We start from the raw sequence: 13,870 nt of genomic DNA on the forward strand, positions 1-13,870 counted from the left end.
CTGTAATCACTACATGCAGCACGAAATTCAAAATCTGTACATGTAGGTACATCATGGTTTAAAATTGAACAGATATATGAGGAAATAAAGTGTGCCAGTTTTACCACCATCTATGCACAGACACCTTGGAACATGGCTATTGATCATGTCTAGGCTTGTCATTATTCACAGCAAGATCCTCAGCTTCAATTTTCAGAGTTCACTGACATTGTATACTAACTTACAAGTCTTTCAGCCTTGATGTGAACTTTCAAGAAAGACCAATATACACTGTTATTTATGCTGAGGAAAACTTAGCCTGGACGCACACTGGCTTCATGTCCAATGAAGATCATAGAAGTTGCAGGCCAGGTGTCTAAGGAGATATATTCCTGACAACCTGGGAAACGTTTCAGCAAATGTACTGCCTGAGATGTTAATGTTGATAATGAAGAGGGTAAAGTCTAATAGGTAGCAAAATGCTCATTAAATATGATAATTTCATACAGGATTCTTTCCTTACCCCTAGAGGAGGTCTGGTCTGACAGCAAGGGAAGAAATCACTCTAGGAAAGGGGTTGAAACTAAGAAAAGTAACAAGCAGATGAATTTTAATACTAGGCTCTAGATAAGTACCTAAACACACTTGCTTAGCAGCAGATAAGGCAGACTATATGCAAACCTTACTCCTAATGTTATGTATATCATAATTTGTGGTCTAAAACCTACACTTTATGAACAACTGTGCTTCACAGCTCCTACTAAGCAAGATATAATATGTTTACACAGGGGAAAGAAAGCAAAAGGTACCAAAGTTAGAGAGGGTCCTTGCAGGTCTGTCTAAGATTAGAAAAATTCATCCATTTTACCATGCTTGAGGTCATTTCACCATTTCTTGAGAAAGAAAAAATATCTGGCATATCTTGGGAACTTTGTAAATCACTAAAATCCATTCAGTGACTAAACTGATTACCAAATAGAACTGGCCAAAATCAGTTTTCACCTCATGGATAATTGAAATATTTCACTGTTTGTTTGCATCCAGAATTAAAACGAAAAATCTACGTTTTCAAATGATTTACAAAAGGATTTGGTTTCATAGAAGGGCCTCAGAAATGTCAAAATGAAGTTTGACATTGCCAAGCAAGTAAAAATATTTTGTCATTTGCAAACTTCTCTCATTTCACTTAACAGCACAAGAACTTTTGGGAGGGATGAGGGTATGTTCAGCACAGATCTGTTTCCTCCAACAGGGCTGGAGAACTCTGTGATCCACAGTCTATATTGCCAGGTCCATGCTCTCCTTGGTGGATCAGATCCTATTCTGACAACAGGTGTAATGAATGCTCTTTGCCCACCCGACTTAAAAGCTACCCCTTGAGTTCGATCAGGTAAGCAAACCTCAGGTATCATTTTCTGATGCATTTAGGGAAAATTTCCATTTTATGAAAACTGTCTGTCATAATAAAACAATGAAATACTAAACTTCCCAAAGAGTTTTTAAAATATTAGTTTAAGTTTCCTTCCTCTAGTGTTGTTATAAAAACAGTAGGGCTCAAATTATAGGGTGCTTAAGCACCTTTTGTAATACAATTGTAGAACAAGTTGCCACAAGACCAACCCGAACCCTGTGATTGATCTCTTCTATTGAAACCAAACTAAAATATTCCATTTCTTTTCTTTTTTTTCTATGTAGCTGCTCTCACTTCAGTCTGCTACCAGATGCTTATTTTATGTCAGACTGTCATATCCTTTTCGCAAGCATTTTGGTCCCTTTAAAAATGTTTCCACTTAATAATTTCACTTGACCAAGGTGACTTTTTAACATTAGTTCATTGACTAAACTTGTGAAGTTCTAATCAATGCAAGTTCAAAGCCTGTTTTTCATCCAAATCTCTTCTGTTTTCACTGATCTCTTGCTGAGACAGCAATTTAATTCTTTTGGTTATCTCTCGTATATCATATATAACAGGTGTTGTATAAATATTTGTCTGCACTTCCACACCACCATTTTTCTAGTTTTCTAGAGAGCACCGCAGTATTAAATAAAAGACTTCTTGTATTTTGGGTTTTTTTTTTTTGGTTGGGTTTTGTTTGGGATTTTTATTTGGTTGTTTGTTTTAGGTTGGTTTGTTGTTGTTTTTTTTAGCAACATCTATGAACCTGTGATATCCACGTTTGTTATCACAATATAAATCAGATTGGAAGGACGACACCCAGCCCTACACCCTGCTACAAGACTGCACAATATGTCCATAAGCCTGCTTGGCTACCGTTATGGGCAGTATGAAACTCTCATTTCAGTTTGTTCCCACTGTCCTTTGTGCTCCTGATCTATCATTGACATTTATGAATTTTAGGAAAGTTCTTCTGTTCTCTTTTCTTTAACCTATGCACCAGGTTGGCAGTCACTTTGCACATGCACTGCACAAATTCTGCAAGGCATGCTGAGGTTACTCATGTCTGCTCAGAGTTGATGCTCAGGTGTTTCTGGCTGCCACTGTATTAGTAAGGACTACATCTCATTTTGGGTGCTGGAGACTTATTTAGCCCAGCACTCCAGCCTAGAAGGATGTGACAAAGTCCTGATATACTCCTCTGCAGGAACTCTGAGGCCTCAAGCCTTGTGTTACTTAAAAAAAATGTTGCTTTTTAGTTATAAATTATTAGTATAATCCATGTAAAATACTAATTTTTAGTCTTTCTAAGACAATAACCTCACTGAGGTGAAAGTGTCACTTTTTCTGAAGAAACTGCAAGAAGTACCCATTATGAAAAATAGGAAAAATTTCTAGTAGTGATGTAGTAATACAGGTAGCACTTTGGGACCCTCTGTATATTTATATACCTCTCCTCTCATACTAATTTCACCACCCTGCTTCCTCTACGAATGAGGCTGGCATGATACAGAAGGTTCAATCATCCCAAACTGCTCCATGTGTCCTTTCTCTGCCAGTGCCACTGCTTCTCTTCAAACCACAGTGGAGGCACCTGATTTTCTGCCTGTTGAGAATTCTCACACAAACACTGAAAGCATATCTGATAAACATTCAGAATAGGAAAATAAGAAATTTTATGTAACACCACTGTTTTCTTTTCATAGTGCTACATCTCTCCTTGTTATCACCAAACCTACTCTAAAACCAATATAGCCTCCTATGTTTCTATCATGTTCAATTAAAGTACTGATATTTGCTCTTAGTCTTACCTGTAAATGAGGGTAGATTACTAGAATACCTCCTCTCAACCTGTCAGTCCAAGAATCTGTGGTACATGTAGAAAAAACTCCAAAACCTATTGAAATATATCTATGTTTAGCAGTTAAACTCCAAAAGTAATCCCAAGAGGAAGTCTACTGCAATTGTGCTTCCACAGCACATTGTGTTTCCTCAGTGCAGTCACTGTGCTTCTCTTTAGTCCTCTTATGAGCGACATGATATGTGGTTACTCAGAAATCCATTTGTAACTCTGACAGACAAAAATCAAATTCAAGGCATATTATGTCTTTATTTTGCGTGCATAATTTCTTTAACCCAATCACATCTTACACAACATTTAAACCAGACAGCCATGTAGTTTTAAGTCCCTTTGAGTTAAAGCATTTGAATGGTTCCTAAATTCTCTTTGTTAATCAGACAAACATCTCGCACATCTCAGAGTATTTTGTCCCATGGCATATATACCCATCCTCTTCTGAATTGTCAGCTTTGGGTACTTGGGTCTGAAGTAGAGTTATTAAATATGCACTCAACTTTCTGCTTTGCCTTTATTTTTAGTTGAGTCATGCAGCCATTTCATTCATGCTCCCCTTTCTGCTAGGAAGTAGATTTTCATTGTCTGAACTTGTTCCACATTTTCAAGATGTTCAATCAAATAATGAAGCTATTTTCTACATGTGTTTCCTCAGCTATATTGTCCCCTGTGTATCATTATTAAAACTTTGTGTAAAAAGAATTTTCTGAATTTATTCGAAGTTTATGAATAGTTTTGGTCATATACAGTTTTACTTTTCAGACAATTGTTTTTTTATGTAGAATGTTACCATTCCTCCAATTAAAACACCACCATCATCTCCAGTTTTATAAGACCTAACTTCTGTGTTGTTTTGTGCCAAAATATTTCTAGAAGTAATTTTAAGGAGTAACTGTCCCAGATGTCACTATGAAAGCAGTTCTTAAAGCCTTAAGAAATACTTTCACATCTCCAGATGAAAGATTTCGGTAATACATAAGGGAATTCTCTGTATTTCTGTCAACGTATCTAATTTGCTAGAGGATTTGACTCCTGCATCCTCTAAATTTTGTCAGTAAGTGCAAGCATTTTCTTTTATTCTTCTCTGTAAACTCATAAAGATGAAGAACTCTGGACCCTCCCATTCTTCTGGCCAAATACTGTACTCACTCTTCTGAATTTTTAAAGGATATCATACATTGTTTTGCAGCTTCTTCTCCTTTCTGATTTTAATTTAAGGAATATATTTGTAGCACGTGCTACAGAGAGGAATAAATACAGTTGAAAAGAGGGTATGTTAACTGGAGACTTTTTATCCATGTAGGCATATTTGGAAAAATTCTCAACATTATTTCTGGGGGACAAAAAAAAGAAAGGGGGAAGGGGAAAGGGAACATTTTAATCCTTTTTGTTTAATACAGGAACATTTTACTGAATATTAGAATATTCCCCTTCTGAGGAAAAAGAAAAAAAAAGAAAAAAAATGAGAAAAACTCTTTCAGATTCCCCCAGGGTTTCTCAGTCTGGCTCATTCTCCTACTGTGAACTTTTGTGGCTTACATGACTGTGGTCCATCCTGGGAGATGCAGCTTTATTGAAGACCCTGTCAAGGAGCAAGAGCAGGAAGCATTGAAACAACAGTTCCTTGGCCCTTGGCCATATCTTGGAGTATATTTATCATCCCAGGCCTACGTAGAATCTCTGGGTACTACTGAAGTCAAAACAGCTTTAAATGGAATTGAACATGTTCAGTTTGTAGCAGCTATATACTGTCCTGAGCATTTGATTGGGTTGGAATGGTAAATTATGATTCCTTTGAGATGACAGATGTTAAGAAGTGGGTTTTTCACACTGCTGTGCACATGTTGTTGTGAAGAAAAAGATAATTATTATTCTGACATTGTTATCATAATAATCCATATGAAAACTTTTCTTTTTCCCACCCAAGCCAGTCACAGGTGACTTGATGGCCTGTTTGATGTGTGCTAGTACTTATTCATTTCACCAGAAATGAACCTGCTAAGGTGTTTCATGTAGGTATGTAGTTTTTAAGTTTGTAAAATAAGATGCTGCCTGAAATGTATTTTTCATGTGTTCCCCACTCAGTCAAATTTACTGAAAACAAACATCATCACAATGACAAGATCAGCACACTTGAAACATATCTTTACATATCCAAGGAAATAACCTAATGCTTGTCCATTCTTCTTTAATATGATCCAGAAGTGAAGTCTGTCTTTCAAGGCACTGCCTATGAAGAGGGTATGTCCTGACTGGTGTCCATTGACTAAAATGTGTGCAAGCTTGAACTTTGAGGCAAGGAGTACATCTGTTAAATACAAAAAAGAAGGCTGTTTACCCGCCATGGACATTGTTGCAACCTGGTTTATATGTTAAAGAATCTCACAGTTTTCTGCCAAAACTGAGGCTGTTTTCCATTCTAAAAATAAATAAACAAATCTCATCTCTTCCATATAATGCAGGCAGGAGATATTAGCCCTCTCAACACCTACTGGGTATGGCTTACAGAAGACCTGACCAGCATAGCAGCTTCATCATGGCCAAGGCTGCACAAGTGCATGTGAAGATACAGTGCTACCCTTCATTGGAGAAGTTACAGGGCAGTTTGTGTTTTCTTTGGGCAAAAGAAAGGCCCTATACTGCTTACCTGCCCTGCTTCAGGTTTTCTAAAAGGTTCTGGATGCTTTCTCCACAATAGTTGCACTGCTGAGACCCTGGAATCCTTCAAGCAGAGGTGAGACAGGAGTGCTGTTCCTCAGCCCCAAGGAGAGCAGTTTACAAAAGATGATCCCCAAAAGCTCCAGCACCAGGTTACCTCATTCCTGCTTCAGTAGGTACCACCCTTGAATATGCCTCTCTGTGCTAAATGTAAGTAGTGTTGGTAACCTCTTCTTATCAGCCAGACTTTTTGTCAAATTTCAGAGTATTCACATTTTCATGAATTCCTTTTTATTTAGCCTGAAAAAAAAAAAAAAAAGACATTTCTCAACTCCTGCACAAAAAACTGCTGAAACGAAAGGCCTGTTACCCACCAGAAATAACCAACTACCTGAAGTATCTTTAAGCATCTGACTGCAAAACGGGTTCATACTGAAAGATCCTGTGAGTATAAATGGCTCTTTTGTGGCCTGACAGGCAAGGACTCCCAGAAAACCCCAGCAGTTGCCTCTCCTCCCTACACATGTGAGATCTCAGGAAACCTAATGAGCCTCTGTTGCTTCCCAGTGCTGCCCATTAACACAGCTAATGGTTAATGAAGCCTTGCTGCAGCTTAACTCTGCTTCTCCTGGGTTCTGCTGCCCCAGGGAGTGGGGTGTTCCACCACGAACCTTTCACAAAATCACACAGTTCCCATATAGGGTGTGAAGGGAATTCAGGCTCCATGGTGACTGAGGAGAAATTGTGCTGCTCCAAATGTATTACAATGCACCCCAAAACACAAGTCTGCTTGAGGTGATCCTGAATAGACAGTCTAAGCTTTAGATAAACACATACCTGTATGAAGTAGGATGGAGAAACTGAAAACAGAGCTGTTAGGAAAGGAAATGCATTCAAACTCAGCAATGTATATCCCTTGCCTGAAATATACTTTTGTCATTGTCTCAGTCTTAGTAGCAATGAATCTGTTTCAGGTACATGCCTTAAACTGCTGTAAGCTTTTGTAACACCTTATAAAGATGTGTTCTCAAATCTCAAAGGGTTGTATAAAAATTGCTTTGTTTCATACTCTAATTTCAGACATATGTTTGATAAACTGTTGATTAATTAGTTTCCTGATCACATCCAGAAGTGTATTTGTTTATATGACTACAGTTTGGTATAAAACAAATTATTATTCTGATTCTTCCAGTCTGTAGCAACAGTCACAGCTTCAGGTTTTGTCTTTTTTTCTTTACCCCCCTTAGTTCTTTCTATTACAACAAACAACATGTAGTCAGGATGAGAACTGCAGACAGAAGACTGCAAGCCCTGGGTTCTTTAGGGACTCTACTGAAGGTACAGGCAAACCAGACAAATTCCATAAGTGTAGGTTTTAGATGGACCCCAAGTTAGATTTGTTCTTCATAGAGAAGTGAAAAAACTGCAAGTGGCCATTAAATCCAAAGCCCTGTCGATGACTCACAGGATCCATTTCCTTAAGATATAAGCCAAGGACTGGCCAACCTTCCTCTTGGAGCATGATCTTATGCACTGGGTCAGCAGACAGCCTAGGAGAGCATTATTGACTCTCTTCCACTCCCTCCAAATGCCCTTGATAGCAGACTTCGGGCAAAATGCCCTGTCCTTTGTTTTTCAATGAAAGCAGACACAGATGACTCCCCTGTGGCTAAGATCCCCATAAATATAGACACCTCTCGGTCAAGAGAATTAGATGTGAATTTCCTTCCTGTGGGTGAACCCTGGAAATAATAACAATACCCTGGAAAAACAAAACAGATTGTAGCACCTTTAATTATGTTTTGCTTGCCCTCAGTAATCACCAGCAAGGCAGAGCTCTTCATATGCATGATTAATGTGGTAATTTAACAAGTGATCTATAGCAAAGGCACAACAAGTAGAGGTTTTGTTTGTTGGTAAGTAGGCATGCACCTGCCTACCAACAAACAGCACACCCTGATCTACAGGAAGATGGCCTGATATGAACATTGCTCTGACCTGATCTTTTAAAATATTTATGCATGTACTGTAGTCCCTCATGAACCTCCACAATATTTAATTGGAGACACATAGTCCTACTACTGGTCTCTCACTGCAGTAAATATTTAATCACAGAGGGAAGTGTGCCTTTGCAAGAGGAAGCATCAGTCACTGACTCTTAAAAACAGCACAAAGGGCACTATTACCTGGAAGAAGTATTTTACTCTGTAGTCTAGAAGTCAAGAAAGGTCCATCTAATTATTTCTGCAGTGAAATAGCAGTCTCTCTTTGTGAGTTTGACATTTATCCCCTCTTCTCTGGAAAAAAAATTAATTGAACACAGAATTATAGCTTTTCCTGGCTAGTTTATTACTAGATTTTGTAGCAGGATCCATGGTGCTTGATTAAGTGGCCAGCAACATTTAATTTGTTTTCTAAGACACTGTACAGGCACTGTACTGACAGTACAGGTTCTGGGACTGCCCAAAAATTCTCATGCCAGATCATCCTGAGAGAGTTGCCTCTCTCAGGACAGAGTTTTTAATAATCACTCAGAAAGTATGAGAATGTGTTTAAAATAATTCAGAATAAGGTTTGACTGAATCAAACAGGTGATGAAGAATTAATGGCAAAAAGACATCTGCTTTTATAAGTGACAAATTTGCACTAATTCTTGCAAGGTTGTTAGCAGAAAGGGGGATAGATAACTACAATCTGGGAATATGAGGGCTAAATACAACTTGATATACACAGTAAACAAAATGATGATTTGAGTAGGCATTAGGAAGTAAATCTCAGAAAAAAAACATATTGAGGAATGTATCAGGAAAGTAATGTATCAGAATGAGGAAAATGGAGTAGAATGTGATTATTTTGAACTCAGAACAAGTTTAGTGGAGCATAATATACTCATTCTGCTAGAGGTCTAGATTGTTCCATGAATTTAACTGTTGAATGATGGGCAGACCAACATCTCTAATATAAAAAAATAAAATTAAAAATGCTTTTGTTTGAGTCTTAGTACTTAGGGGTTTTTTCTAACTGGGATGTATACCTGAAATGCAAAATTACATAGGACAATTAAAGGATACTACTATTAAATCACTGCTTCTTTTGGTTCTGAATTATGTTTCAATTCATTAGTCAGAGACTATCTTGCATTATTCTCTAGTTTAAATTTTCAGACTGTGGCTTTCACTGGAGTTGATGACATAAGTTTTTCTTAATTATACTGGAATAAATCAAAAGTAATAATGCAGCAATCTGTGGAATTGCTCTGGGTATACAACAACTTAATTGGAAACAGAATTTGAATCACTAATTCAATGTTCTTTTTTTTTTTTACTGCCTTGCGTGTATGTGTCGCACTACATTAATTTTATATGAGGAATATTCTAGAAATACAAACCTACCTAATTATTATTTTTCTTTTTTTGCCTGACAAATGCGTATTTGTTGCAATATAGATCATTTATGTAAAAATATTTTCTGAGAAAGTTACACTAGGGTTAAAGTAATTTCAGGATGATATTACAATGAAAGGGGTGTAAATGTTTCTGATCTGAGGGCACCTTTTTTTTTCTTAATTTCAGCTAATGAAATAAATCTAAATCCTTAAGCCAAGCTTGAGGAGGAGACAGCACATAAGGATTCTAAACAAGTATTGATGGAGATAGTAGCAGACATCAAAATGTCAATATAGTGGGTTTTTTTGCAACAAATAGTTTCCTAAAAAATGTCCAGATGCTGAAGTTCAGGTAAATCCACACCCACAAGTCATTTAGTCAATTAGTAAAACTGCCAGTGCCACACACAAGATTTTCCTTCTACTTAAATCTGTGTTTTGCAATAGATTTGTAATGAAAACCTAATAAAAAAAAAGCATCTCTACAGAGAGAAATTTGGTGAATAAGGGATAGACCACACACAGGCATATATAATTTCCATTTTCCGATAGTGATAAGATGCAATTTGTGGTCTTCAGTGACAAAAGACCAAGACTTTGCTTATTTTGTTATATGTTTAAAGCATTGGACCAAGTGAGTTGGGAAGATTGTTATCAGACATCTGGCAAAGACTGTACATTGTAATCTGGGCATGTATGTTATTTTGATGTTTCAGGTTTGACACTTCCCCTACTATCAAAATGTATCAAATCCGACAGATGCAAGTCAACAGCTGGGTGTCCACACATACAGCTTCCTTACTTAGTTCAAAGGCAGATTTCCATTTCTGCAATCTGTGGCGGTCAACCCGGAAATGAGAAACTGCAAATAAAAATTTTTCCGTGAGAATTTTTTTACAAAATTTTTTATTTCCCTGGGAAAAAAAAAACATGTCAGTGCAAAACTTCCATCTCCAGACCGTTCAGAACATTCCTATGAATGTATTTTTCATGATTGCCTGAGAAGTCTTCTTCACTGGTATTTTTCCATGGGCTCTCTCCAGCTGCCAATACCAAGCTTGGCAAGATAAGATTCTCCTAAGTTGTTGCACGGCCCAGCCAGCCTGATTAGGTTGATTAGGAGGTCTGGAGCCTGGGACATATTAACAATGCTTAATCTCATGACACTCTATATGCCAAGGCAGCACGAAAAAACAAGGCACCTTTGGATGCTGTTTATACCAAAATAATAAACACACATAGATAAAACAAAAATTTTAAAGTCCCAGGCCCATAGACAAAAATCTGAAATTTGAACACCTGGTGAAACTGTTTGCAATATGCCAGAACAAGTCCCATGACCCATAAGACTACACCTCAAGTTTGAGAGCTCATTAGGGTAGGCAATTAAGGAACCCTGAGATTCTCTAAGGCTGAGGTTGTGACTGCAGAGCCCACACGGGAGCATGGGACAGATGCATCCTCCTGACATATTAGATTCATCCAGAAAGACACTTAGGACACAACTACTGCTTCTCTTGCAAAAAGGTCTATAGTTATGACAGACCAGGGACAGCCCCAAGAGCCTAGATGTGGTCACCAAACACTTCACAGACTGTGTGTACTTCCAAACACCTCTCCTGCCATGATAGGGGGAAGTTGGTTGTCTTACATGGGTTTCCCTTTAGGAATACTACATTTGCCATGCATAGCAGTAGGTAGTTATTTGGAGTCTCAAATTTCACCCTGGTAGGCCTAGGATTAAATAGATATAGCCACAGTAGAATCATCTAGTTTGAACATGACCAATGCAAGCCAATGCAAGTAGAGGTTCCTGGGTGTGTGTCTTCATATACAGACACCAAAGCACAGACAGACTTATACGATAAAAGTGTCGCTTGGGAATTTGCCTGTGACCTTTCAGTGATATATCTGGACAAGGAATCTCATCAGTGCCTTTGCCCACTGCCTCAGCAAGAAACCAAATAGAAACACTCTACCAGGGTAGGGTCAAGAACACTGAGCAAACTGTGGGCTCACACTGTCCCTAGGTGGTGGTTGGAACCACTAACACAGTCCCACCAAAACCTCACACATAGATTGCTTCCCAGAAGTGTCAAGCTTATCTGCAGCATCCAGCAGTTCTTATACAGGTTACTCCCAAAGGAGTCATCTTAAATCCAAAAATCCTCTTGGATCTATCATCCTTAACAATAAAAAGCACATTAAAAAGTGAGATTAAAAGCCATAATAAATCTCTAATTATAAGGTAAAAAAGACAAGAAGTTGTTAAAATTGAAAATTTTTTTCTTTCTTTTTTTCTTTTTTTTTTTTAACATGACAGCATAATAGCAATATACCAGCACTGTTAGTTTGAAGGGCTGTCCCAGCTTAGAATAAGAAAGTAAATCTTCGTGTGCATTTTAATATGAATGCAGCAATTAAAGTTTTCTCTTACAAGAAAGAGTATTTTTTCTCATAATCTTTGTGTGTACTTTAATGAAATATAGCATCTCATATTTGAAAAGTGTTGGCCAAGACAAAAATCTGAAATGGTTGGGTTTCTGGTACCTATGACTACAAATGCCTATTCAGGCTAAATGAAAAGAGAGTTTTTCAGATGTTTCAGATATACATATGGGGAATGGATGTTCCCCAAAAGGGACAACCTTTCCACAAACATGTAGAAATTTTGATGTCCTTGGTTGAAATGTGAAGAAAGAGGTTCTTTTTTTTTTTTTATGATTTCTCAGAGGAACAAAGCCCTGACTCAGTCATTTTAGTTCAATCATTAAGAAATAATAATAACAGGGTTTCATCTCTTTGACAATAATCCATTTTTAGACAAGCTATTAATTGAAAATGTATTAAGTATTACTTTCAGTTATCAGTCCATTGTTTTAGTGTAGTATTACATTAGAATGACTTCAAAAGAGTAATATGTATGTTACTTCAATATAGTAATAGATATACATATATAATTTATAGATAAAAATAGATATATAAAATAGAAAACAATTCAATTTAATCATTCTTTAGCAAATTGCAGTGAAAGGGAACTGAAATTAGGATGTCTTCTGGTAGGAGGTGAATCTTTAGTAGAGTTTTGTTTTCATGGGTAGTTATCAAATACTGTTTTACAGCAGTGAAAGCAACTTGTGCACTGATCCTTAAGAGCTGTTGTGGAATCCCCAGAACATAACCTACATATTTGTAGCTGAGATCTTCAGGTACAAGCAGTAGGAGGAGAGATAAGAAAGAATATGACAGCTCTCAATAAGTAGTCTGCACAGCTGTGAAACTAGGAGTCAGATTAGAAGACAGAAGGGAGAAGAAATTAGAGAGAACTGTGAAAGTAGGAGAAAAGTAGAAAGAAATTCCATCCGAAGACCACGTGAGAGGGTAAAAAAGAAGGTTTCATGGTGAAGATAAAAGATCTTCTTAACAGTCAAATAAATCAATGAGAGGTTGATATCTTCCGAGGAGAGGTTGATGTGGCAGGCTGACCAAAGCTTCAGCAGAAGGGTGGCTGCCCATAGCAGGTGTGCAACACACAGTCAGTGCAAGGTCAACCAGCATTATGCTAAATTCATGCAGTGCAGCAGTGGTAACTGCCCTTAGCAGTTCTCTTCCATTGAAGAGAAGGATCATTAAATCTTAAAGGAATTATTGTTGCTTTAATTATTATTGGAAGCTAGGGAAAGAATCACCAAATTCAACTTTTTTTCCCATATCTTCGAGTCAAAACTGTTGCCTACTTGCCCACCTGTTGACAAGCAGGTACATTTAAATAAAACCCGACATTGGTGTGGTTCTGTTGAGCCTTTTTCAAAGGCACTAAATTTTTTTGGACAAAGAAGATCCTAGGGAATACAGACAGGGACAGAAACACAGTTTGCATTTAAGCCAAAAGTGTTTGTTTGGTCATATTTCTTGACTACATTTGATTCAACACCCTATTTGAAAGAATGCTGCCAAGCTTTGCACAGCCAAAATGGGACTTACCCTTCTTTGGTTAATTTTAGGGATAAATTTTTAAATACTCTCAGTTTCTTATTACTGCTTGCTTCTGCTGCTAATAGAAAGCTCAGAGCCAAGTAAATCAAAGTATCCAGATGGAGGAGAAAAACAATTCACTCAAGAAAAGGAGTTCAGCTTCAGTTTTCCCAAGAAGCTTTTATGAACCTTAAGGAACAGAATGTTTATGAAAAATGTCTCATCAGTGTCCTTTTAAATGTGCCACACATATGTAACATATACAAAAATGTTAGAAGGGAAATGAAGTTCCTGTAGATACTCCATGTCATCTGGGCATTTGGAAGCCACCCATGCTCCAGTTTCAGAGTACTCGGCAATACCTATAAGCCCAGAAAGGATCTATTATAAGAAAGGTTTCTATCTGCCATGTATAGGGGAGAAACACATTGAGTTGAATATGTTTGGTCTGGGAAATCTGTTTTTGCCCATTAAGCAGAGCTCTCTTTACACATTAATAGAAAGATGAACGTAATGTTCATTGCCTCATGTGGTTTTGTGTGTCCCAGGAATACTACTACTACAGTCTACAACTACAGGACTCCATCTGGCTGCTCAATTGGAGCCCAACGTGACAACTAAT

At 37.5% G+C, this 13,870-nt stretch overlaps 1 long non-coding RNA gene across 2 annotated transcripts in view; it reads right to left on the minus strand.

Moving 5' to 3' along the window:
* Nucleotides 1-2,832: 2,832 nt before the first annotated feature.
* The window catches only part of LOC113952308, a 40,286-nt gene continuing 29,248 nt past the window's right edge, over nt 2,833-13,870 (minus strand). Inside the window, exons 2-5 of one of the 2 annotated variants that reach the window (XR_003529508.1) lie at nt 10,076-10,135; nt 8,075-8,185; nt 5,878-6,188; nt 2,833-3,017 (exon numbers count right to left, since the gene is read on the minus strand). This is a non-coding gene — a long non-coding RNA (uncharacterized LOC113952308). Of the gene's footprint in view, nt 3,018-3,465; nt 6,189-8,074; nt 8,186-10,075; nt 10,136-13,870 lie in introns of those variants that run through there. The other variant, XR_003529509.1, reaches the window with a different exon arrangement.

This window comes from Corapipo altera, unplaced genomic scaffold (assembly GCF_003945725.1).
Source record: "Corapipo altera isolate COAL_440 unplaced genomic scaffold, ASM394572v1 60, whole genome shotgun sequence".
Classification (NCBI taxonomy): Eukaryota; Metazoa; Chordata; class Aves; order Passeriformes; family Pipridae; genus Corapipo; species Corapipo altera.